The sequence below is a fragment of the Bombus huntii genome, chromosome 8 (genome assembly GCF_024542735.1).
Source record: "Bombus huntii isolate Logan2020A chromosome 8, iyBomHunt1.1, whole genome shotgun sequence".
Taxonomy (NCBI): domain Eukaryota; kingdom Metazoa; phylum Arthropoda; class Insecta; order Hymenoptera; family Apidae; genus Bombus; species Bombus huntii.
In genome coordinates this window covers 13,912,678-13,937,624 of record NC_066245.1, presented here as the reverse complement: position 1 = coordinate 13,937,624, position 24,947 = coordinate 13,912,678, and the positions used below count along the sequence as shown (strand labels likewise).

At 36.1% G+C, this 24,947-nt stretch overlaps 1 protein-coding gene across 1 annotated transcript in view; it reads right to left on the bottom strand.

Moving 5' to 3' along the window:
- Positions 1 to 24,947, bottom strand: part of LOC126868643 (netrin-B-like) — a 106,580-nt gene that overhangs the window by 20,682 nt on the left and 60,951 nt on the right. The window lies entirely within an intron of this gene.

Genomic DNA, 24,947 nt, shown 5'->3' with positions numbered 1-24,947 from the left:
TGAATAAAGCAATCACCATAACATCGCGCGAAATTGCTTCGTTATCTTCGAAACCTGTCATCGAAGAGTGATTGAACGATGTCATTGCTAGCCCCCAGTGCCTCGTCAAGATGATGGAAAAATAATTTCCTAATCAACCAATAGGCTGATGTGTTTTTTTTATATCTAGACGGACAGTAATTGTAGGGGATGGAATTAAATGCATATTAAGAATTCAATAATATTGTAATATAGTATTATGTTAATGGTAATAATGATATATTATATTTATTGGCAATTGATCAGTAACGTATTTTCTTTCATTTTCTACGCTTGTCTATCGCCATTTTATCCTGCTTCTATAAAAGAATCCTATCCTCACGAAATCCATCGTTTTAATAATATCCATCATTTTTAATATTGAAAATTAAAGATAAAAAGTGTAGAATACATTTTTTTTTGTTTCAGGCTTCGTCTTCAAGAAAATTGAATGTAGCAATATTGGACTAATCCTCGATTGCTGTTAAATATGCGAACGAATAGCGTAAAAGGAACATGCTTCGAATGTGTTGTTCCTAACGGGACAAGGTTATTCCTTCTCTTTCGATCTTAAGTCGTGCTTTCGAATGGCATAAACGAGAAAAATCTTCAAATCCGATTCAAGACACGCTCGTATACTGGTTGATATATTCGCGTCACGACACTCACGACGAGAGAGCGGGCTTCTATTTTGGATTCGGTTCACCTTGCGTTTCCAACCCCCGTAATCAGACTCTGTGTCGAAGAAATTCGGATTCATAATTCAGGGCAGTCTTTCTTCCTCGTTCCTACCTCCGTTTTTCGTTCCTTTTTCTTCAATCAAATACGTGGAACTCAGCACATTGTTATCCCTTCGTGTACATAGGCTGGATCGAACGTCAATGTCATGAAAGCATATTCTCATTGAAATTCCTTGCACGAAATTCGTATTTCGTCATATCTGCATGCTTCTTGCCACATCAGAAAGATCAATATACGATGACTGTAGTATTTCTTTGAACGTGGCCAAGGAAACCAACGTCGAAGAACAATTGTCAAAATCCTTCTATGCGGGTAATATTAGTTACGTCGAAATCGACATTTTCTCTTAGAGAAGTTGAAATTGAAATGCAGATTTGTGAAAATTGGTCACGACGTCCTTTATATTTTTTTTCCTACAGTTTAGTTCGTATATAAATAAATTGCAGGTAAACTATCTGCTATAATTTCAAATTATATTTACTTGAGCGATATACATAAAATGATTGTCTCTCGCATAATGAAAAGAAAGTCGACTATTCTAAATGGGATGGTATCATAATAGTCTGATAATATATATGAAAATTATTTAAAGAGTTCTCCTCTCCAGCTAAAAGGACTTTTAAAATTTTTCGATGAAATTATTCCGAATTATTGTCCAGATGCTTGATTAAAATTCCTGAACTCTCATACGCAGTACGTTTATGTTGCGTTTCGTGGTTAATCGTTCAGTACATAAAGCCCAGCGGAAAATTTGCATCGAAAAGTGTCCCGAAATGGGGATGCTACTCACATCCATCGCTACTTAGCTCCATTCTCCATGTAGTAGCGTAGTAGTGTGATTAGTACGTGCACACTGCACACTGTACACGCTGGCACGTGTATAGGTAAGGATACCCACCTGTGGCGGGAGTATGCAATAACGATGGGCCTGGCCCATCTTATGTAAACACGCTCGCGTGAGGAGAGCCTCTTAGCTGCTGCAGAGACCTATGTAGACTGTAGACTGTAGACTGTAGAATGTAGACCCACGGCATGGCACCGACGCATTATGCACTCGATTCACTTCGCAAACTTACATCTTCGTGTACGGGTCGTTATATCGTCAGAATGTTCGCGTCTTTCCTTTTCTTAGATCGTCTGACCACGATTTTTCCCGGAATGCAAAAACAATGCTTGCAGCCTGGAACATCCCTACTTTAGTACCTATTATATTATGTATTTTCACTGAATAGCATCTCTCCGTTTCTGTTTCTTATTCGTTGTACGCGCTTATTTATAATATTTAAAAATAAGCGAGATCGGATCTAACTGGTACGTTTTTCATTTTTCGATCTTTGTAATTCTTGTTTGGTTTAACGAGTTGAACTTCCATCAAAGATAGATCCGTGGTACGTTAATCAATATATAAATTTTGCTAGTTCTACATAAACTAGAACGATACAGATTTTAGTTATCTATTTAAACTAGATCGATTTAGATTTCTTTGGCGCTCTGTCATTTAATATTATCAGTTTGAAATTATCGCATGACACGCATCGACGATTACTGTCAGTGTTTGACAAAACCGGCTACTACTTAAAGCGACATAATAACGTCTCTCCTCGATATCCTGCATGAAAAATTCCGTTACTATTTCAAGGTATCGTGTATAACGTTTCGAAGCATTCGAATCAATGTCAGTTCTCGTTTGTACAGATAAATTACTCAAACGGGAATGGAAACACCAAGGATTTAATTACTATTGTTCTTATCACATAATCTTAAGAAGAAAACGATTGTGCGATTATTATGATGATTTGAACAACTGTGATCGTTCGCACAAAATCCGAGAGAAATGAAATATTATTTTGGTGTATATAAGATGCTAGAACCCTTTGGAGTTAATTCAGTTCAGAGTTTAATCTACTTTTGCAGAAGGAATTACTATCTGGCCTCTTATACATTTTCAGCCGCACCCTATGCATGTATATGATGTTTGCAGCAAACTATAAGCGATTAAAATGTTATTTGAGAAAACGGCATTTCATATATGCTAACCTAATACATACAGGCACGCTAATAATCCGTGACAAATCACGTTATTTAGATTAAAGTTAGAAACCCGTCGCCTAATGTCATCGGGGACTTGTTAATTTTAACGTTGTTTAATATGCGACACTTGAGAGAGATAAGATACGAAAAATATGCGACCGCTAAATTTTATCCTAATTCCATCAACCACTCTAGTTTCGAAAACACTTTAGTTTTCTTGCTTTTCAAATTTAGTAAAATTTATAGATGGATATGAAATAATAAATATTAATATGAAATATTATACGGGTTGCATCATACTCGTTAAGCAAGAATATCCTTTCCATCAGATTAATGTCGAATTTAGTACCTATTTTGTCACATAATTTCTAATTCTTTTATAACGCAAAAAGTTAAACATTGAATATTACATTAAATATCAAATACATATATTTATATAGTAGATTTTCCGAGAAGATAATTTCTATCGAAAATAAAGATGATAGATCTTGTTAACCAAAAATATTAATTATTTATTAATTATATATTATACATTATATGTAGATATATTATTATTGATATATTTATGTACAATTTATAAAGAATGTTGCATTTCTGCTCTACAAATTTACTACAAGCAATTAAATGTGCGGTATTAAGTTCAACGAGTTCAAACAGGCCGGATGGGTGAAGCAATATTATGTTACACTAAATGCTAAACTAACGAAACATTTCGTGCTGAAAAAATAAATGGAGGAACTTGAAAGAAATGCCATTACAATTTTTAAACCTACATACGTCGTTTGATGTATAATTATAGATATCTTATAGAAGATATCTCTTTGACAAAACTTGTTCCCCGATCGGCCGTTACAATATGAACAGACAGTCGATCATTTTTTTATCGGCCGGCTTCTTTGGACCGCGGACGTGCGACGCAGAGAATGGAATGATTGCCCAAGGCTGCATTTATGTTTGACATTTATCGGAAACGACATTTGCGTTTCATATTCTTTCACACCGGGACCGTTGAGATTCCTGTTACCTAACGAATAAACGAAATTGAAGATTCGAAGGTAACAGATCCAGAATGGATCGTCATTTGGAAAATGATCGAAGATGTTAGTGTTGAGGGTGAAAGTGTAATATATATATTCATATAGTGTATATATGTCATATTAGTATAACAAAGTGGTATAATAATTAAAATAACTGGTAAACAACTTCTTAAAATAAAATATTCATTTTCTACAGATCAATCAGTAAGTACTATGATTATAGTAAGATTATTAATATGCTTCGGATAAGCAAATGGAAGCTTCTCAGATTATAAAAATCGGATACGTTTTCAATCAAAATAAGACATAGTCAACCATGATTGCAGATCAATACCGAATACAAAGTATGAAACAGGTTTGGAATTCATCGATCTTTGTCAAGGACTGTCGTTTGTGTGCACACAGGGTCAATCGCGATTGTCAATCATATTTACGGATAATTTTGAGTAACGATATACGATCAGTTCCGATTGACTGACGTAGAAATATGAGATGTCATGGACTTGCCGAATTATTAAACGTAGTAAGAAGATTCTACAATTTTTGTACGCAATCGAGCGACCTGGTTCGTAGCTATGTATGTATCTATATAGAATATAGTATATATACTCGATGCGTATCGACTGCTTACATGAATATATGCATAAATGTTTATGTACATATATCTATATGATAGGATTTCATGAAATGATATAATTTTCGTCGAAATTTAGTTGAAATTTATTCTACTCGTAATAACAAGGCAGAGTAGATCAACACCCTTTTATTTCCTTACTCTCAAAGAACTTTATGAAAATATTGCGTTATGATAAGTACACAGCTACATGTACAATGTACGTCCTCTTGAAAAAATAGTTTACTATAGATATAAATATTTTTAAAATGTTCAAATATTTTCACTATTAAATAATCAGCGCTCTTTTGTTCACCCTATAAGTAGGTATTATACGTGTTCGTATACGTACGTGAAATTTCGATCAAAGTTTGATGTACTTGAGTGCGCAAAAGAGTAGAAATTAATCGGCAAGCTTGCGTAACATGGAGTAGTATCTTGAATATGTGTACATAAATTGTAACGCAACATAATCGAATACAATCGGGTTAAGTTAAAGAATCAACAAGCAATTATTTGGAACGCTTGTTTCATTTTCTATCGAAAGATCGATTTGGGTTAGATCATCCTCCGCTGGACTTTTTGGAATATCGTTTGTTCATGGAAAATCTTTCCGGAAGAAATTAGCACGCAAGGGTGCGCAAAGGTTATGGTTATGGCTAGCTATTAGCGTAATAATATTCGTCCGTCTCGCGGACACAAATGCCGTACGAGAAAGTGAGTCACCGTCACCATAAACGACCGTCGAATTAAGGCCAGTGTACGCATAAGCACGCGTCAGGACAATCGAACAATTGCAAGCACGACATTATGTACTCCGCGACTGGTCAATGCCCTTAAAAGACCAATCCAGTCGTGTACAATGACCTTTTTTTTTTATTATGTACTTTTAGGTTTCGTTTTTCTTTTTTAAATTTATACAATTTCTATAGGCTGTAATTCTATAAAAAATCTTCTTATGAGATTGTAGATGTTTTAAACACGTGGTTAAACGGTTATTGTTTAGAACTATAACTTTAGAACTATAAAATTATTAATTTTTGCAATGCAACGCTTTTTAATTAGAGAAATATAGAGTCTATCGACAATTTCCTTAGATCACATATTGAAATTTATTATTTGTCCGTCTACTATTATGCATGTAAAGTTCTTTAATGTTTAAGCACTTTTTACACTTTTTAATATTTTGATATTGCTAAAATTTAGAACATTTTTAATGGTAAACTTAATCTTCATTTTATTTCTGTCAACGAATTTATATACTTCTGTAATTAAAAAATTGGAAGATAAATAATTTTATAAAATATTTTTGCTACTTATAAACAAGTTCGGTAACGTGATCTTCGATTGAGTTTTGATAATATTTTAATGTAAAGAAAAGTAAATGTTCGTAAAGCTCCCATTTTTCTCTTATGCATATAATACGTATTTGTGAAGTAAACTGATTGTGAGGTATGAAACGAACAATAATTGCAACAAAGTCACTCACCAAGTTCAGAAAAAGCGTTTATTGTGGCAGAAATAAAATTAGAAAACTCTTGAGAGCTTGTCCCTACATACCTGAAACAATGGAATTAGATAAGAATTATTCGATGCAATGATCGGCGCGGAAAGTGAGACCCTCTGCCAATGGTTTTTCATCTTATTTGCCGTTCATTCAATAATTAATCATATAATTATGTAGTTAAAATGATACATTTACATTGCAATAAAAATAACTGTCGAAAGAAGTACTATCATAACTTAACTTGACGTATCTAATTGTAAGTAGGTATTATTTCGATAATTTCACTTAATAAGAAAATAGATATACAATATTCATAGCAAGTAAGAAAAGTGTACCTATATTAAAGGCTTTAGATTTCAAGTTTGATTCGACATTGTACAAACAACTATGTATCTTCAAAGCTCTCAAGATAAGTGAATCACACACCTATGTACATCCCTATGTATATCCCTAAAATTATCTTTTGAAATAATATAACTACTATATCGCACAATTTTTAACCACAATTTTCATCAAAGTTCAGTTGGCATTTACTTGTCACGTAAAGCAAATTTTTCTGATAAAAAGATTGGTGGTACGTCGAAAAGTAAAAAAATATGTAAAACTTATAAATTCAATTTATAAAAGTTATTGCCTGTACATAATTATCGCGTTGCAGTGGAAATTTCAATTTTAAGAGAAGTGTAGAGAAATCACGTAGGGAGAAAGGACGGTAAGAATCAAAGATGATTGGAAATTCTCAGCCGCTCAGACAGTCCGTTGAGGTAACTGTTGGTCGGAAATGCTCGTTATGTATTTCCTTCGGAAAAGTTACCTTTGAGGCATTAGCTTGCTCGTTTTGTACAAACCCTACGGGTTTGTTTATCGACTTCGTTGTCGTAATTACGTATCAGGAACAAAGATTTGGTCTTTAATCGTACCGAACGAAATCAGTTTATCCTCCTTCATAGATGTTTGCATAATAAAGTTCAATGTTAGAACGAACGAAAATTCTGCCCGATTAGATCCTTACTTTCATTTCGATAGCTAAATGAATAATAACAAATACATAATTTTATTTTATTATACATAATTCGTATCAATCGTATATGTCTGTATTATTAAATTTGCTACGCCGTTGATTGATTATTTTATTTAAAAAACTAACGCGTCTTAGCAGTTATTTTCACAAAAAGAGTAAAAATGAAAATCCTCAAATGTAAATAAATTTCATTAATTGGTTTACAAATAATTTAGTTGTACGAAACGTTGTGTATCTCTTATACAAACTGAAGTACATACGTAATATTATTTTAATAAGTCTATAAATATGAAATAAGTTTATCAAAAATTGGTCGTGACAAATGTCATATTCAATGTTTTTAAAAGTCGTTTAATCACCAGTACAATATACGTTATTATCCGCTTTAATACATAACAAGATCCAATTTAATACATAATAACTTACGAAAACAAATTATACAATTTATATTTGAATAACTGCATAAATTGATGCATGTGCATACAGGGATATACAATATATGTACATACTTGTGACTGATTTGTACATCGAAACGTGAATATACTTATGATCGACCAACAATGTATTAAAAGTTGTGAAACAATTTAGTTAGATGGAAAATTTCAAATCATCAATCACGTTAAAAAAATATATTGAAATTTTAATAGTAATGACAATACAAATTTATCAACTTATTGGTTGAGCCTTCGTTCAATTTCAGAACATTTTATAATATCAGTGTTTTACGAATTTAAAAAAAATTTAGTGAAAAAGATATTATGAAAGTCAAAACACGTTCATATCTTATTAATATTAATTTTTATGTATGCAAACGTGTAACGAATATATGACATAAAATATCGAAGCAAACAGGAACAGTGGAATAATATATATCCTCCATTTGTTTCAATGTGCATTAATTTAAAGTACGCGTATGCGAATCATAGTGTGTAAAAATAAAATAGTTATGTATGAATTGAACAGTCTTATACTATTTTCCGATGTTGTGTTATCGTTTACGTATTTCTTAATTCATGTGATATGCTTTAAGGCTTATTATGTATAATAACTATTTCATGTTACATATATTTATTCACTTGTCTAGTTCTACTTCTTGTCCGTTTCAGTATTTGGGTATATCGAATCAAATAACGAATACATTTCACTTATTATGCCATATACGTGAGTACTATGTGCTCACGTATGTTTACTTAATTAAATAATAATATTAAAAACAATACATGTGTCTGTATTTACCTTTTGACTATTACACGTGTAAAAGAATTACACATGTTCCTCATACACATGATAAATAATATTAATTTTAAATTATTATAGATTCGATACAAAGTAGGAAAAATGATAAATTTATAGTATCGAATAACCTTTTATATCAGCTCATATTCTTGCATTAGAGAATAAGTACATTAGATGGAATAAATACTTGTTTCATTTTTTACATAATATCATAACATAATAGAAAAAAAGCGATTTCGTTATACCATCTAATAACATATTCGCTTTAAAAATTTTACTCCAATATGTTTATGGCATCGATCATTAACAGATAGTCTTTGGGGAAATTATGCTTCATTTACAATCAGGCAGACGATTAATCTTTGGTTTTCCAAAAGATTTTTGCTCTCGTGGGTACGTGTAAACATTAAATGAGCTAGGTTATTTCTTCGATCGCTATCTTGAGGTATGAAGATATCTTGGTTTATTAAACAGTTTAATTTGACACGATCTTCGATCAATGGCCAGTATTAAATCCGTCTAGAAAAAGACGAAACTTTCTCCTGGGATGCTAATTAACTCATTTCTCATCACTCGTAGCACGTTAACTTTGGCTCTCATTAAGCGATGATCGATCAACTGCCGAGTGTCTACAGGAATTGAACGACATAAATATCGCGCAGAGCAGTTCCACTCTTGTGCAAATTGTCTTGTTCACAGTTAAGCATCAGAGATAGAAACAATCTTAACGATCCTTTCCTCCGTTCGTTATTAATGCACCGAGTACGCGCAAGCGAATTCTTGTATTTTGCAATTATATATTTAAATTGATTAGAAACTTGTAATACTGGTCGCGCGAGTGTGTTGTTGTAACGCCGGGCACTTGATTATCAGAGTTAATTAAAAGATAGATACAAAACGAATAATGAAGTATGTTTTGTTCACTGTTGCATATTCGGTATATATATTTATATCTTTTTTATTAATTCTGCATTATAATAAACTAACAACGATACCCGATTACTGTTCGATTGTCCTCAATTATTAAATTTCACACCTATCTATTGGCAAGATATCTCGCGATACCGACACGTTCACACGATGCTACGGACAAAATATCTCACACATTTTTTTTATTAAGACATTTAATACAAAAACGAAATTGTATTGCAAAAACTCTTGTGCCTGACAAGTTAAATCACTGTAATCGTTGGCGTTATTACTCTACTGAATTAGGATCGATCGTAGTTTATCCATAGAGAGCCGTTTAATACGTTCAAATATGTGTAAGAGATCAGAGTTGTAATTTCACGGCGGACTGCACGAAACATTCAATTAATAGACCAACTTACTTATTGGATAACGCCAATTAATCTGCGATATTAGTCTGTCGCTTGTTTGCGTTTACGAGTAACTTGGCTCGCATACCATTGGGTTTATGAATCGTCGCTCAGCAGGTGGGGCTCTGGAACGATGATAACTATAGTTAGGTTTGCAGTAGATATACATATACTATATAGGTACCACATTACACATATGTGGATCTTTTATAACACCAACTACGTTGTCGATAAATCGTCGATTATATCTTTTCAAGAACAACGCCGTGAATGCAGATGCAGTTATAAAATATCAGACCCCTTGCTCTCGCAAGTCTTCACGAAAATAACGATCTGGAATGAATCTGGATATCGTCACGAGTTCCCTTTTTGAACAAGCCCGTAAACAGTGCGCTGGTGAAACATACCGGCCTATTCGAAAATACATGCATCAACGAAAGAATCCTGTCCGGAGGTAGACAAAGCGCAGAATACGTTTAACTTAAGAGGAACGTGTCAGTTATCATTTTACACTTAACCTTTTACCCTTAGGCAACTGGCCAGCCTTACAACAGCGTCAAGTTACATTTTCCAAACGTTCGGCACTTTCTGTCTCTCCTTTTTTTTTTCCAGTAAGGATAGTTTTTATTACCTTCCATACTTCCATGCTTCCTGCGTCGCAAATTCTAAAAAATCGAGACTAACATACCAACTTGCCGCTAACTGAAAAGTAGTTCTATATCTATATACAAGTATCTATATAGGTAAATAGTAGCTTTTAGGAGCTTTTTGAATATTTCAGAGGATTTATATAAACATTTATTCTTTGCGCTTTTCACTTGATTCTGCGAATATATCTACATATACATACAATATACGTACCTATATTTGATTTTATTCTGGTTTCACTTCAAAAATAAACATTTTGCTATATTTTTTTGGCAATCCCTAAAATAGGGTTATAATAGTTTAGTTGTCTAATGTTATAATATTTTTAATTTTTAAAACAAACCTGTGAATTTATCAAATCTTAAAATTTCTTCTGGTGGAAATTGAGTTTTAGACGAAGAGTAAATAAAGTTCTATAAAGAATAGAAAAAATAATTATTACATACGTTTGATTTTATTGCATCAGTCACAAGGAGCGATAATAAAATAAAATTAGATGATTTCGCACCTTCGTTCGCCAGTTGTATTCATTTCGTGTATCAAACAGGGTTCTGTTTTTCAACGGTAAATACCATTACTTCGGGTTTCACGCGATCGTTTCGTCGCTGTAAAATGCGCAGGAATTCGGAAAGAATGTAGTGTCTTAGCACTTAGGGTTTAGAAACTATGTTGATAACGGCGTAATCTCGGAATTGTGCACAGTCTAAAGTATATGTAGCTGCGCGAAAGACAAAAAGTCCGAGAAACCGATAAAACATGCGAGCTCGTGCATGTAGCGTGTACTGCGCGCGTACCTACGTGTAACGAAACACGGATCGAACTTCGCCGATCGTAAATCACTGTTCAACCTAAACACAATGCCGCGCCGTGCCGCAACGATTCCCGAGGATCGTTTCAAATCTCCTTAGCGCAGACTGGCGTGCGTTACAACGCGTGCAGAGAGACACGGGAGACCGAGTGCAAGTCTGTGTTCTCTTCCCGTGGATACGTCCACAGGGAATAGTGCACGCGGCTGCGTACAAACAAATAACGGTTCAACCAGACTGCGAGTTTGCGAAAATATTTATAGTAGGCGTCTGCTTTTATCTGTTCGTTCTAGCGTTCTGAGCGCACGCTGATTTCGTCAGTAGCTCCTCGCGAAATTCCTAGAGAATCTAGTACAAGCCATGTGTGCGTTGTTCCATCGCGCATCGAAAAGATTTCTTCGTCGATCATATTTAATTGAAACCCAACACCCGGTCGGTTATCCCCCTATGAATCTGGTATCACTCTCAAGTATTTTCACGGTCGCAACGCGTACCTACTACCGTGCAAATCTGCGCAGCGATGTAAAGGGACACTAGGAAACGTGATGCTATTTGGAGAGCCTGCGAGAATTTTCAATTCATTTTCAATGGACGATAGTTGGGCGTGGTTAGATACGACGAGGTTTTATTTTTCGATACACGTTACGCAAATGGAGGGTAGGTGAGCTTTTTCAAATATTTTATATAGAAGTAGTTCACATTTGAAAGATACTTATCGAATAGAAATGACTGAACTTACTGAATAGATCATAATAACATTTCACGGAATAAATAATAACGTTGCACTATGATCGTCGCTTTTAGTAACAATAATAACGTTATACAATTATTTCATACAATTAATGTATACCTATAGAGAACTGATTCCGATTGATATTCGCAAGAATTGATCAACGATATTGCTCTCATATTTGCGCGATCGTTTAATAATTGAAGTGTCTCTATCTCCATCAGTGGTAACCTACTCTCTCGAGCTTTACTTACTTTTACAAACAAAAACAAGAATTTGATGTAAGTAGACAGCGGTGTGATATTGGACCAGAGAGTACGAGAAAATTTTATCACCCCTATGGTCACCCTTTTCGGCCAGCATGACAATTTGCCACGCGACGCCATAGATACCATAGCAGGTTCCTCGGCTATCAAGTTTCGCCCTATTACACCTTTCATACATTTATTACAGGTTCCCTTTATCTTTCACCTGCGTAGCGAACCGGTGATATGACTGACGACAGGAGACGGGCGAGACCTTCCCGAACCCTTCTCACACATCAAAGTCTCGTATTCCAGTCATTCTATACGCGTCCTATCAAAACTATGCGGCTGATGACGTCTTCATTCGTACGAGCCAGGATCCGAATCCCTCTTTTTACCTTCCTTTTTGTTGCGCGCTAATTGATCCAAAGTGGCTTCCTGAACCTCCACCTCTATGATTCCGACACTCACGAATGAAATAAAAGTTCAACGACACCGATTTGACATCTAGGACTGGGACAAAAGACTCATGATTAGTCATGATATTGAAAATAAAGAATTATTCACTACGGAAAGAAATTCTTTTCTCTGAAGATAAAAATAAAAGAGTAAGATATGATGTGAGGTAGATAAGTGATGTGACGTAAGTAGTAGATTGTTCATCATTTTCGATAATTCATAGCTGTTTCTTCTAACTTTTTCTCTATATTTTTGTCATTGACCAAGGATATTAAAATATTGTTAGAGTAGAAGAGCTACTTGTTTCCACGTTATTAAATGTTTCATTCGATCGAATACTAACTTCGCTCGACAGAGAAATAGCTTAAAAATCACTTAGACCCGTTAATTAATTATAATAACAATTGAATCTCAATATTTTTAAACAAACCATTTGTCTACCGAAACAAAAAATAAATAAAGTTTCAATTGTACGATCTTGACACGCGTAAGTTATTGGAACGTTCTATATCTGTAACTCCCATGAAGAGTTAAATTTGTTGGTTTCGCGCTTAAAGGGTAACACGCTTTCGCATAGTACATACATCAAGTCCTTAAAGTTTAAATGCGTTTAAACTGGGAGTAACGTAAGCTATTAAGAGGTTAACCCCAGCTGCTACATATTTGCATGCAGTATCGTTCCCTTAATTATTCTTAAGTTACGACTTCGTGTCACGTACAATAGTTCTGTAACAAGAACATTTAATCGGTAACATGTTACGATTATAACATCTGAAACCATAACGAATTGAAGTTGCATGTGTAGCGTGGCTTATATCGAGAAACAAACATGACGTTTTGATGTTACGAATAAAAGGATATGAAGCGAATCAATGATTGCATATGAAAGAATTATATAGCAAAAAGGTTCATTCGACTCAACTTCATTTTGTATCATCATCCGTTAAATATAGTAATAGGATTCGCACTTAATTTTTTTATCATAAATAAATTGTTTCAATAGCAAAAAGAGAAGAACGATCAATCTTTCAGATATACAACATTATGTTGAAATGTGTTTACCCTTGGCTACTGGAAAATTACGTCCCTCCTCCTATCGTCACACTCTAATATTATGCGAAAGTAAAGCATAGTCTGTAACTACAAGCAGACTTTATTTCCTTCGCGCGATAGCAGTGAAAACAGAAAAGTATTGAGTATATACATACATATAGATACGTTGTTTCTCGTCGTCGCCGGCTGAGACCGACGCGACGATACGATCAGATAAGTTGCTGTTTGAAAAAAAATTGTCGGGGCAGCGGTGGTTGTCATTAACATTTCAGAGGAAGAATTTTTTCAGGCAAGGGAAAGAACAGCTCCGAAGAAGAAACATGCGGCCCGGCGCGGCACAGCACGCAGCGGAACGGAGCAGCGTCAGTTGCTCGCGTGGTGGCGAGCTATCAATTTAATCGTTTCTCGATGAATGGACGGATCGGTTTTCTTAAAGTGCCGGTTTCACCCGGAGAACCGCATTTCTTGACCCCCCCTTTAGCCGGACGTACGGTGCGGTGTATTCTCGATTTGTGCTGCGTTCACCGTGGGTCATATATTCGTGCCGTGGCGCGCCCTTAAATTATGCGCGCAATTACGCGTACCTGCATCGCGTAAGTGCATGTCCGTACGGGTGTTGCGCGTACTCGCGCAATCGCCTAGAGAGCGGACAAAAAAACCGAGAGCGAAAGACGGAGACAGAGAGGAAAGATTGCCGAGGGAAAAGGTTGAAGAAAAGAGACTGATAGTGAACGATAGAGAGAGAAAAAGAATACATAAACGTGCGCGAAATTGCAACCTCTCTCCGTTCCCGGCAATCCTGCTTTTTTTGCAAGGTGTTAATGACGAGTAGAGTAGAAGTGGCTGTATCGGTCGGCCAAGTGCTCTCGAGTTAGCGAGATATGCTTGTGGCATGGATGAACGCGTCGCGCCGCGTCGGTTGAATGCATCGAGAGACAAATATCCTATACCGAGGATGTGTCGCTAAGCCATAATGCGTTTCGAAATGTCAACACCGATAGGTCGACATCGAGCTTCATAGAAGTGGAGTTTGATGTCACTTCGTTAGTAAGAGGAAAGTGGGAACTGAGATAACTTATTTCCTTGTATTAGAATTATTTTCCTCGCTTATTGCTATTCGAGGATTTCTTTGCATCGCGACACGTGTATATATTCATCGTGTTTCTACGTGAACTTTACATGAACGTAATTGATTGAGCGACGAGTTAACTTTATTTGAACGTTCCTTTAATTCGGAGTACGATGAAAAGTCCGTTATTCGAATAATGTCGTCGGAAAACGGGACTACTAATATAAATTAAATTCGGCAACAGAGTGACTCAGTTCGGTGATGTTAATTTTCATGCGATTTGGAAAAACAGAAACAGTTGGGGTGAATAGGTCGTGATAGGTGCGGAAACCTAGTGCCGGTGTGTGAAAGCCGAGATAGGTTCTGCTGCGGATGTAGTGTCGCTGCTAAGGTACTGCTGTATTTTCTTCTTATTTAAGAATCGTGGAAGAAAAATCGGCCTACGGGCGCCGGGATTTGAACCCGGGTCCCGAACACGTTCGTAACCTAAGGCGCTAACCACTGCGCTAACCACTGCGCTGCCGTCGTCCGACACTAGTTAGTGTCGAGTGGTGGTATTTGCTGTTGAGTGTCGCCACACAGTTATCCAATGACAACACGTGAGATATTGATGATAGACGTTCCCAAAATTGGCTATACTCTTCTTTTTTAAATAAATAAATTCTTAATGCTTTTAATAGTAAAGTAACGATATAAAACACCAAATTCATCATAAATTAAAATTCTTAACCAAGTTTGTTTTCTAATATACATTGTTATATACATCAGAAAATTTGCAATTTTAATTAAAACTTTACTAAGAAGAAAATCAAAGAAAGCAATGTGAGGGATGTAGAAATAATTTAGCAAAGTATGGTTTCAAGTTCTATGTTGTTTATTAAATATCGTCGCAACCTCTTTGGTATAATCTAGCATACTATTGCTTCGAAATGCGAAAGAACCATATCATCTTTCTCTTTCATCTTACCATTTATATCATTTTATTACATTATTTAGTGTATCATTTTATTTTACAAGGTATGCGTAACATGTTACGCATCATTCTCTTTTAAAGCATTAGGTTATTGTATCGTTAGTAAGTACACTGGCAGAATTAACACTTTGCGGACTGAAGACGCGAATGCGTTGAATAACATAACAGTAAAAAAAAAGCAATAGATGCTGTAAACGAAATGTTATAAAGGTGTTTTTACGTTAAAAGCTTGAATAATACGGAACAGTATCAATATATTAGATATAATATTGGTTGCTCGGAAAATTCGTTCCAGTTTGAAGGAATTTAGTAAAATAATAAATTTTGCATAGTATCTTTCCTCCAGAGAGATTGTTTTCAAGCATATCACATTAAAAAACGTTACTAGAAGTATCTTTAAATGTGTTTATTAATTTTTAACAAAATATTACGCTTGTTAAATGCTACTCGAAAAGTTCGTTCCGATTTTTAACTCTTTGGTCGACATAAAAAATCATACTGAAAAATTTTTCGTTGAAAAACCTGGAAGGTTCTGGAAGGATGAAATATTCAAGTTTCGAGAAAGATTGGGAAAGGTTGTGGAACAAAATGACACCTATATAATTCAATAAATGCATATCGAATCGAAATGTAAATCGGAACGAACTTTCCGAGCGACCGTGAAAATGAATCTTTTCAATCATTCCAAACATACACGGGAATTCAGGCTATATGCTTGTCAGAGAATATGATCCTTAAAGTGTTAAATAAGACGAAAGAGTTAAGTATGTATACGATACACTCGAAGCAAAGAGACAAATTTTAGTAAGAACTCTTGTATAATTTTTTAGCTTTTCTCCGAGAAAAATAATTTCCATCGGGTATCAACACCTTTGTTTTATATCTCTTTTGAATGCAACGTCATTCCATGGTAGTATACATTTAAAAAGGCCATTTCATTCTTCGATGAATAGACGATATGGAAATGAATCTCGAAAGCAAAACTCGTAATCAAATTTTCGAATGCGCGCGCATTTATCGGGTGTGAATATCTTGAAGCTCTTAAATTGAATTCAAAGTGTACAGGTAAGATCGGTGTAACGTCGGAGCGTTAAAAAAAGAAAGAACATCAAAAGTCGACGATCGATGACCGCGGTCGTCAGTAGCCGCTGGCCGAGCCAGTGGTTGGCTGTCTTAGTCTTTAAGATTTTCTTTTGGAGAACGAAAATAGCTGACGTGGCGATACTTAGGCGGCGGCGCAGCAGGTCGGGAGACGCTTTTCAGATAGAGAAGTATCTCTGACACCGGGTGTATACCGCGCGTATAAATTTCAACGTGTATACAGGCGCACACATAAATCGCGCGTAACCCTCGGGGTACGCGCGTAAACTCGCGCGCGCACCGGCCGCGGTCTCGCGAGAACATAGAAGCATGCAGCCAGTTAGGGAGGAATGGAGCAGCTCGAAAGGTGCCCAGAGAAGAAGAGAAAGGGAGAAAGAGCGAGAGAAAAGAAGAAAGAAGAGAAGAGGAAAGAAGAAGAGGGAAGAGAAGAAACAAGAGTCCTGCGTGTTCAAACAAAGGTGAGTCTGCAAGTTGCACCTCGGCTGCAGGTACTCTGTACTCCGTACTCCCCTTGTATCTCGCTACCTTTCTCTTCTTTTTCTCGACCCTTTGCGCGTCCTCTCTATGATTTTATCTTCCTTTTGCCAATGTTACACACCGCGAAGGTTACATCCGGCCGAATGTCTTGTTGCCAGGTGTATAAAGCGAACATTCTCCCGATTCTTCTCTTTCTCTTCTCCGTGTGCCTTCCCCCTTCTCTTTCTTTTTCTTCTTTCCTTTTCACGTTAACCTCGTCCTCGCATTGCGCAATCGGCCGATCGTTGCGTTAGGAAAGGAACCAAGGTGAAAGGTGTACTTACGTTCAAATTTATAAGGAACGATCGGGCTCGCCTCAAGTGATAGATAGGATTACATTACGGTGATTAAAGAGAATGTTATCGCGCGTTAGCCGGCTTTCTATTAATCCTTGGATCGTGTACCGAGCCATGGTTCATTCCAGTTACTCTATTCTCTAACTTTTCACTGTCAATCTTATCTACGATCCGCATAAACGTTCCATTGTTTATAATTAATACTGCTTGTCGAAAAAATGATAACATGGAAGCTGGAAAGCTGTTGTCAACCGATATACCTCTCGTACATTGGTTCAAGCTGAAATTGCTAAAAGTTTTTTTTCTATTTGACGCGTCACGATGGTCGTGAGAAGGATAGGTAAATCGTGTAAAAGAGAAATTGAGTGGAACCATACGTCAAGTGAAATTTTTCCATCGATATTGACATCATTGAGAAAGATGCTGTGAAACTCTGCAATCCTGCATAAAGTATACGAATTTACATGTTCGTACTTCCTGTTAAACCTGTTGAATGTTTACATGCATCCTTTAATCGAAGAAAGCATACCGTGTTGTGTCGCAAGAAATGTAAAAAATAGTATGTTATATATATGTGTGTATATATATACACATATTATATATACACATATATATACATATATGTCGTTAATTTTTAATATCGTTGATTCGTAGATGATTCAAAAGAGTTTCAGAATATTTGAATTTAATTTATATTAGTATGTCTTTTTTGCGTAAGGTACGGGATAAAGCTAACAGACTAATAGTAGTAATAATATAAATTAACAATATATACCCTAAATTCATCTATAATTCGACGATTAATGAGGGTTAAGACCAGAAAACGTCCAAGTATTTAATGGTATTATTAGGCGAAGCATTTCTTTAATTTTATTAAAAAGATATCTTCTTTCAATATTGGGCTTATGATTTTAATCTTATTCAAATACTAATTCGCTCGATAGTTTTTCCTGAAGTCTACGATTATGCGAAATCTTGTATTCTGTCGGTGTATTTCGTTTTAGTCCCCTGTCAAGATTGGATAATTGGTTCAATCTGATTAGGGAGATCATTTATGGCGCGGCGTGGCGCGATGTGGCGCGGCATGGCAGCCTCCTAAACCTCTGAAAATCCTATCCCAGCATAATTTGAACAAATATTTACCAGTGCCGACTTTAGTTAATAGCTTATCCATTCACCTTGAAGTCAAGTTGTTGTCATCAATCAAAAGCTGATAGAAACTCGATATTATCAAATAATAAATGGTAGTTAAATAATTTTATTGCAAACAGTGCGATTAAAGAAAGTATTAAAAAGTACAAACAATATAAAAGCAATATTTATATTGTTTGACACAAGCACAACTCTTCGCATATTCTTTTTATAATTATTTCGTTGAGTACAATAAATACAAGAACCTTAGCCAGCGTTAAAAGTAAGTTTTAAGAAAAATACTTGAACGCACTACGAAGGTAAATATTAAGAAACGTGTCGTTGCGTGCTGAAATTTGGCAAAAGTAATATAATAGCAGTAAAGTAATAAAATTGCTTTCTATGTTAATATTACAATTATCGAACATGAAATCGGATATAATATTACCAAAGCGGTAGGTAGGTAATATGTATACTGAAAATAATGGTCTAATGCTTTTTGATTCTAAAATGGTGAAAAGCTAATATATAATATGTACCTACGTTACCTACATTAATTCGGATAATCAATATTCAATTCGCAAATAAAGAGTCTACGCATCTATATTATATCTTATTATTGATTTATTTACCAAACAAACACGTCGATATAAAGGAGTAAGGGTTAATTTTGTATCAGTGATCAATCGAGTATTTTAGGGAAGAACGAAATTCTTTTATGATTAATGTGTTGAATAAATACGATTCATTTTAATTTCATTTCCGTTTGGAAAAACGCTGAAATATTCTATAGCAAAGGAAACAGAATCGTTTTTATGGGTCGTAAACGAAATTCGATGCTTGCGCGTAATTACATGCGTATCGTGTATTTATCTGAACAAAGGGTAACGAGGGTTGCCGGATTCGAGTGCACTTGATTTCTTTGTCTCGTTTTATCCCGTCTAGACGATCGATCATACCTACTGTACGTTTTGCTACTCTCTACAGGAAGAAACAAGTTAACCGATGCAAGAAAGAAAACTGCAAGAAATACATGCCCGTTATTACAAAAATATGTCATACCATACATATACGTCAACAAGACTTTCAACACGTGGATCGCGTCATTGATCGTCCGTTGATAATCAAGACTTGTTTTTAAATATATTCAGTAAATTATCACGTATTTATCAACTGTACTAGATGTTGTTTTACGTAGAATTTGCAAAACATTAACATTAGTATATGCACAAATATTTGGACTTGTGCATTATTGTTAATTGATTACGTTTATAGTTATAGCGTATAATGTAATATTTATAGTTATGTACACAGCTGTCCATTAGTATCAAAATACGTAAAATTATTAGGGGATTGTCAAAACTTTTAAGTTCATAATTTCGTTTGGAATTTTAGACTGTAAAGAATTCCATATGCTCGATATCATGGTAAAGACCTGGCTGATTATGTGTAATAAGGTTAAGTGTTCCTTCCTATGTCGTACCTCTCGATCAATATGTGAATTATAAGATTTTCTATTGTATTTATCGTTATTTGATTCAATGTGTACATATACTGTAAATGCTTCCACAAGTTAAATTGAAGTTTTACAAATTCTCGAAGAGATTTACGAAATCTCGAAACTTTTTATTTAATATATAGAGAATCTATCAACACATACATTATCAATTGATTATTTGCATTTGCAAATTATCTCATTTTTATGAAACAATAGAACTGAAAGTCCTGTTAATCGATCGACGCATACATGCGTAAATATTGCCAGTCAAAGGTACACAAACCCCGGCATAAATCGAAGACAATATAGATATTAGAAAGAACGGATAAGAAGAAAGAATAATAAAGAAGGAAAATATGGGAACCGAAGTACAGAGCAAGTGAACAAAGTATCGGTTGAAAAGAAAAGAAAGGGGGTAATACCTATGCCTGAAGAGTGGGAGGGAAAGGAGGTAGAATACTGGAAGAAAGAAATGATAGCAAAAGGCATTGAAAGATGGAGGTAAAAAAGATGTAAAGGGAGTCAATAGGAAAGAGGAAGGGGGGGCGTGAGAGACTAATAGTGCTGATCCCACTGCAAGCACCGCTGGTTTAAGACCCGACTAAGTGGTGGATAATGAATATGCTTACGTGTGTTGAGTATGCGAGGAAAGCTTTGCACTTGATATCGGGTTCAAGCACCTTCCGACTGCTGTATGCGTGTACGATACTATACCTTTTTCGTCTGTGTACTGTGGTTTTCACAAGCTTCGAGCTAAGACCATCGCCAGTAGCTGATGACAAGTCCGATGAGCTAGGAAAGTATGATATTAGCACCGTTACAATTTCGCTCTGATATTTAATTAAAATAGAATAGCACGGTCAAAGTTTCGGTGTAAAATAATATACATATTTTTTTCCTTCGATCGACGTATGTATATATGAATGTGACATAAAGATCAACGACATTTGAATTTTATGTACACGGTGTGTTGAATCGTATCATGAAATCGTAAGTAGAAACTGATAGAAAATAAAAAATCGGTAGATGATAAAAAATGTGAATCCTACAGAGATAGTAATAAAATAAAAATCCAATAAAAAAACAGAAAATATCACAACATAAAATTCTGTGTTTATATTACGTATTGATTACAAATATTTATTACGTTTTGCGAATATTTTTAATTCGTAATTTGACAATTTGTCGCGTGAAAAATATAATTCCAAACGGTGTTTTATTATCAACGTATTTTAATTAAAAAGATAGAAAAATCATATGTATATTTATTTCTTTGTACAAACGAAAAATTTTTCTAGGAACTATCAATACATGTGACTAAATTCGTTACCTTTTTATCCATAAAATTGAAACGATTTTGTGATAAAAAAATCGATAGTTTAGAAAATTTTGGTGCGAATGACTACTCGGAGACTTGACAAAGGGCCAGTAAGGTTGCCCGAAGGGAGACCACGAATGTCTCGGTGACCGATTCTGTTTGAGAGGCAACCCTTGCTGGAGGGTGTAAAATAAACACAGGCTGAAGCTTTTGGGGTAGGATACAGTTGAAACGTATCGTTCCGGTATGGCCACGCGTATTATACAAACAGGGGAAGCCTCTAATATTACCAGCCAATGTGTGCAGTGTGCACATACAGGCTGCTTCACGAGGAGCATGACAATTCGGTACTGAGCGATATCAAAACTAAAAAAAAGGGGAGCGAGAAAGGAAGAAAAATGGAAAGAACGAAAGAATGAAAAAAGATGGTCTACGACTATTTTTCATCTTATTGTAGCAGATTCGACGCATTAATGAAATACAGTTTTTTCGTTACGATATTTCGTAAACAACTTTATTGTTACTAGTTTTATATTAATAACCAAAGAATATATTTCATTCTTAGGAAAATTCGTTTGTTTGAAAATGAATTTCTAGATATTCTTTTCACGATGTTAATTGTTTTTATAGCTATTCTTCTTTCGCAGTTTTCGAAAGTACTGCGATAAAATACATAGGAGATTATTTGGAGAAAGTCAGAAAAAAGAGACTAGAAATCTGAAATCAGCTTTTTAAAATAATAGAAAAGAATGCCAGGAAACATAAAATTATTTTGCTAAAAAATTAGACGACAACATTCTTAAGAATTGCTGACGTCGAGAAGGTAAAATAAGATATTACAAAATGTTAACTGTTTTAAATTAAATGACATATTTTGTGGTAACCATAAATCGAAGAAAAGATTGAACTTGACGCAAATGCGGACATTATGATATACCAACCTAGGAATTTACAAAAATAGACATAAACATACATAGGCGCAATAATGTCATGTTATTCTAATTAATCTTTATCACTCGGGCGCCTTAGCGTTTTGCTGTCAAGAACAAGTGGTTTACCTAAATCATTCGAACACTTCATTGAGATAAACCGCGCATAATTCCTGTTCGCGAAATCGCGAACCGACCTGAAAGCTTTAGCCAGGTGGTAAACGGAACGCTAAAAGTTCCCTCGGCTGCAATACGTTTTGGTGGGCTGACAATTTTAAAAGATTCCGTGCGTTCGCACGAGGTGGGCAAGCATCCACGGGTCACCTCACAATGACATTAGATACGGCTGTTAGTTCGTTGACGAGGCAACAAATTTCCCGAGCAATTCAGTGTGTGCCTGTTGGAACGAAGGGAAGGGGGAGACGGAAAAGGTGATGGGAGAGGAGGGCAGGACAGAGCAGAAAGAGGTGAACAAAACGCAGTATGGAAGGGAGAGAAGGTCGGAGAGCGAGAGAGAAAGCGGGCGCGAGGCTCGTCGTCGTCGCCGTCGTCGTTCGTCGCGGTGGAAATCTCTAAACGAGCAGCGGTTGCCTGACCTGACACAGTACGTAGCAGTCGACAGGGCCGTATTTTCCATGTGCTGCAAACTACCAGCGCAAAATTGAGAGGGCTCGCTGTGGGAGCCATTTGGAGTTCACTAACCGTGGAAATGGCACGAGTACTCGATGCAACGTTGCGACGACGTGACGCCACGGAGCACGTGGAAAAAGGGGCGAATGCCTTTCGGAGATGCATCCCCTCTTGACTGCACTTCATTTTTCCCTCTTTTAAAATATATTCTTTCCGAGGGAAGTCGCGGCAGCCCGTTCGCGTCTCTAAGTGCCACCGATCTTACTCCTCGCTTCTGCCTTTATTTATTTGTCCTTTTCCCGGGAAGGTTTCTCTTACCTCCGCATTTTTACCAAATTCGCGTTCGAGAACGCTTTCCTAAGAGTGTACAGTTGAAATTATTGCATAGCTTAGACAGTTGGTATTTTCTAAAAACTAGTGAACGAAAAGACACGGCTGAGAAAAGAGGCTAAATGTAATTAAATGCGTTTTGAACTAAGAACTCGTGGTTTTAGATATGGCGCAATCGTGGCTTCCTTGTGCTCACAATCAGTTGGCAGTGTCTCTGGCTCGCATATAAAACACAAGTGTCGGGCCAAGGGCTTGCGCGTGCTCTTGCCGCGAAGATAACGAACAGTCTGTATTCTCGTTAGCAGCCATGGCAGCCGTTAAGATAACAACGAGACACGACATTCACCGCGAGCCCTTGGCACGAAAAGGAGATTTAAACTCGTCTTAGGATGGTAGAACTTTCATAAATTAGTCCTCAGAGCGAAGAAGCCACCATCGACGCGGATTGCGTGGGACGCACCACGGCCGTCATTTCATTTCTCTCCTGTGAAACGTAACCTCGGGCTTTCGGTGCGAATTAAATTTACCATGAAACAACGAGAACCAACCCCTTTCAGGAGCTAATTAACGTGCCGGTAACTGGTTTAAGGTTCGTTAAATTTTATAATGTTAATGGAATGCAGTGTCGAACATGACAACGTGAAACGCTATATGCTGAATCGACCGCTCGTAACCATAATACCGGTACATTATCATTGAAAAAATTTCATCGCATTGATATTACATGCGTTGCAAAGTTCTGATTCCAGGAAACTTCCTATGGATTCTGCGATTGTACGCATGCTGCGCTTAAGTATTCCAATATGTTGCAACTTCTTTCTAACTGAGAAATTGATCTACGGATACGTATACGTATACATATTTATGTATTCTACGAAGAGTACAATCGAGATACTCGTAACAAAAACGACGTATGTTACATTCTTTTCACTTTTTTTGCTTCAAGCCGGTAACTTGAACCGATATTATAAAAAATGATTTCTGTATGTTGACTATCGTCGAATGAAAATTGACCGATTTTATAAAAATTTTTGTCATCAGACAGAACAATTATAAACATCTCTCGCGTATAGATGTAATGAAAATCTTTGATATCGTATAAATAAATTACCGTTCGAACGAGTACTTTCCACGAAATGATAAAGGTATGAAAACAAAGCAACATAACCCAGAGTTCTGAAAATGAGAGTTCTGCCATTCTCTAAAACACTTATCTTGTGACGAGTCCTGTATTAGGATCTGCGGGTTGAAATGACCGTGACTATACTGCTGATCATGGTCGGTTGTTAATTTAGTAAGTGCGGGAGGAGGTTCGTAGTCGCGAAGGACTAGACAACAAATCCAGTGTGTTCCAATCGTACGGATGGAATGTAGTACGTGAACGTGTATACATTGGATGCACGATGGTGCACCATGCACCATGCACCATGCACCATGCACCATGTACCACCGTGCGAGCATGAATACGTTCCGATGTGCTTTCTTGCGTTCAGAGATCGTTATCCCCGCAATGGGTTCTGGCCCTAGACAAACCGACATAGATTAAATGTCTCGAGATTGGAGCAGAGGAGCAGTGCTCGGTTAGTTGCCACTTTGTAACAGTACCGGAAAACAGATGAAATTAATAGTAATAACGGATCAATAATTGGTTTCCGCTTGTGACACGAACGCGCACTTCAGGGTCGATTGACA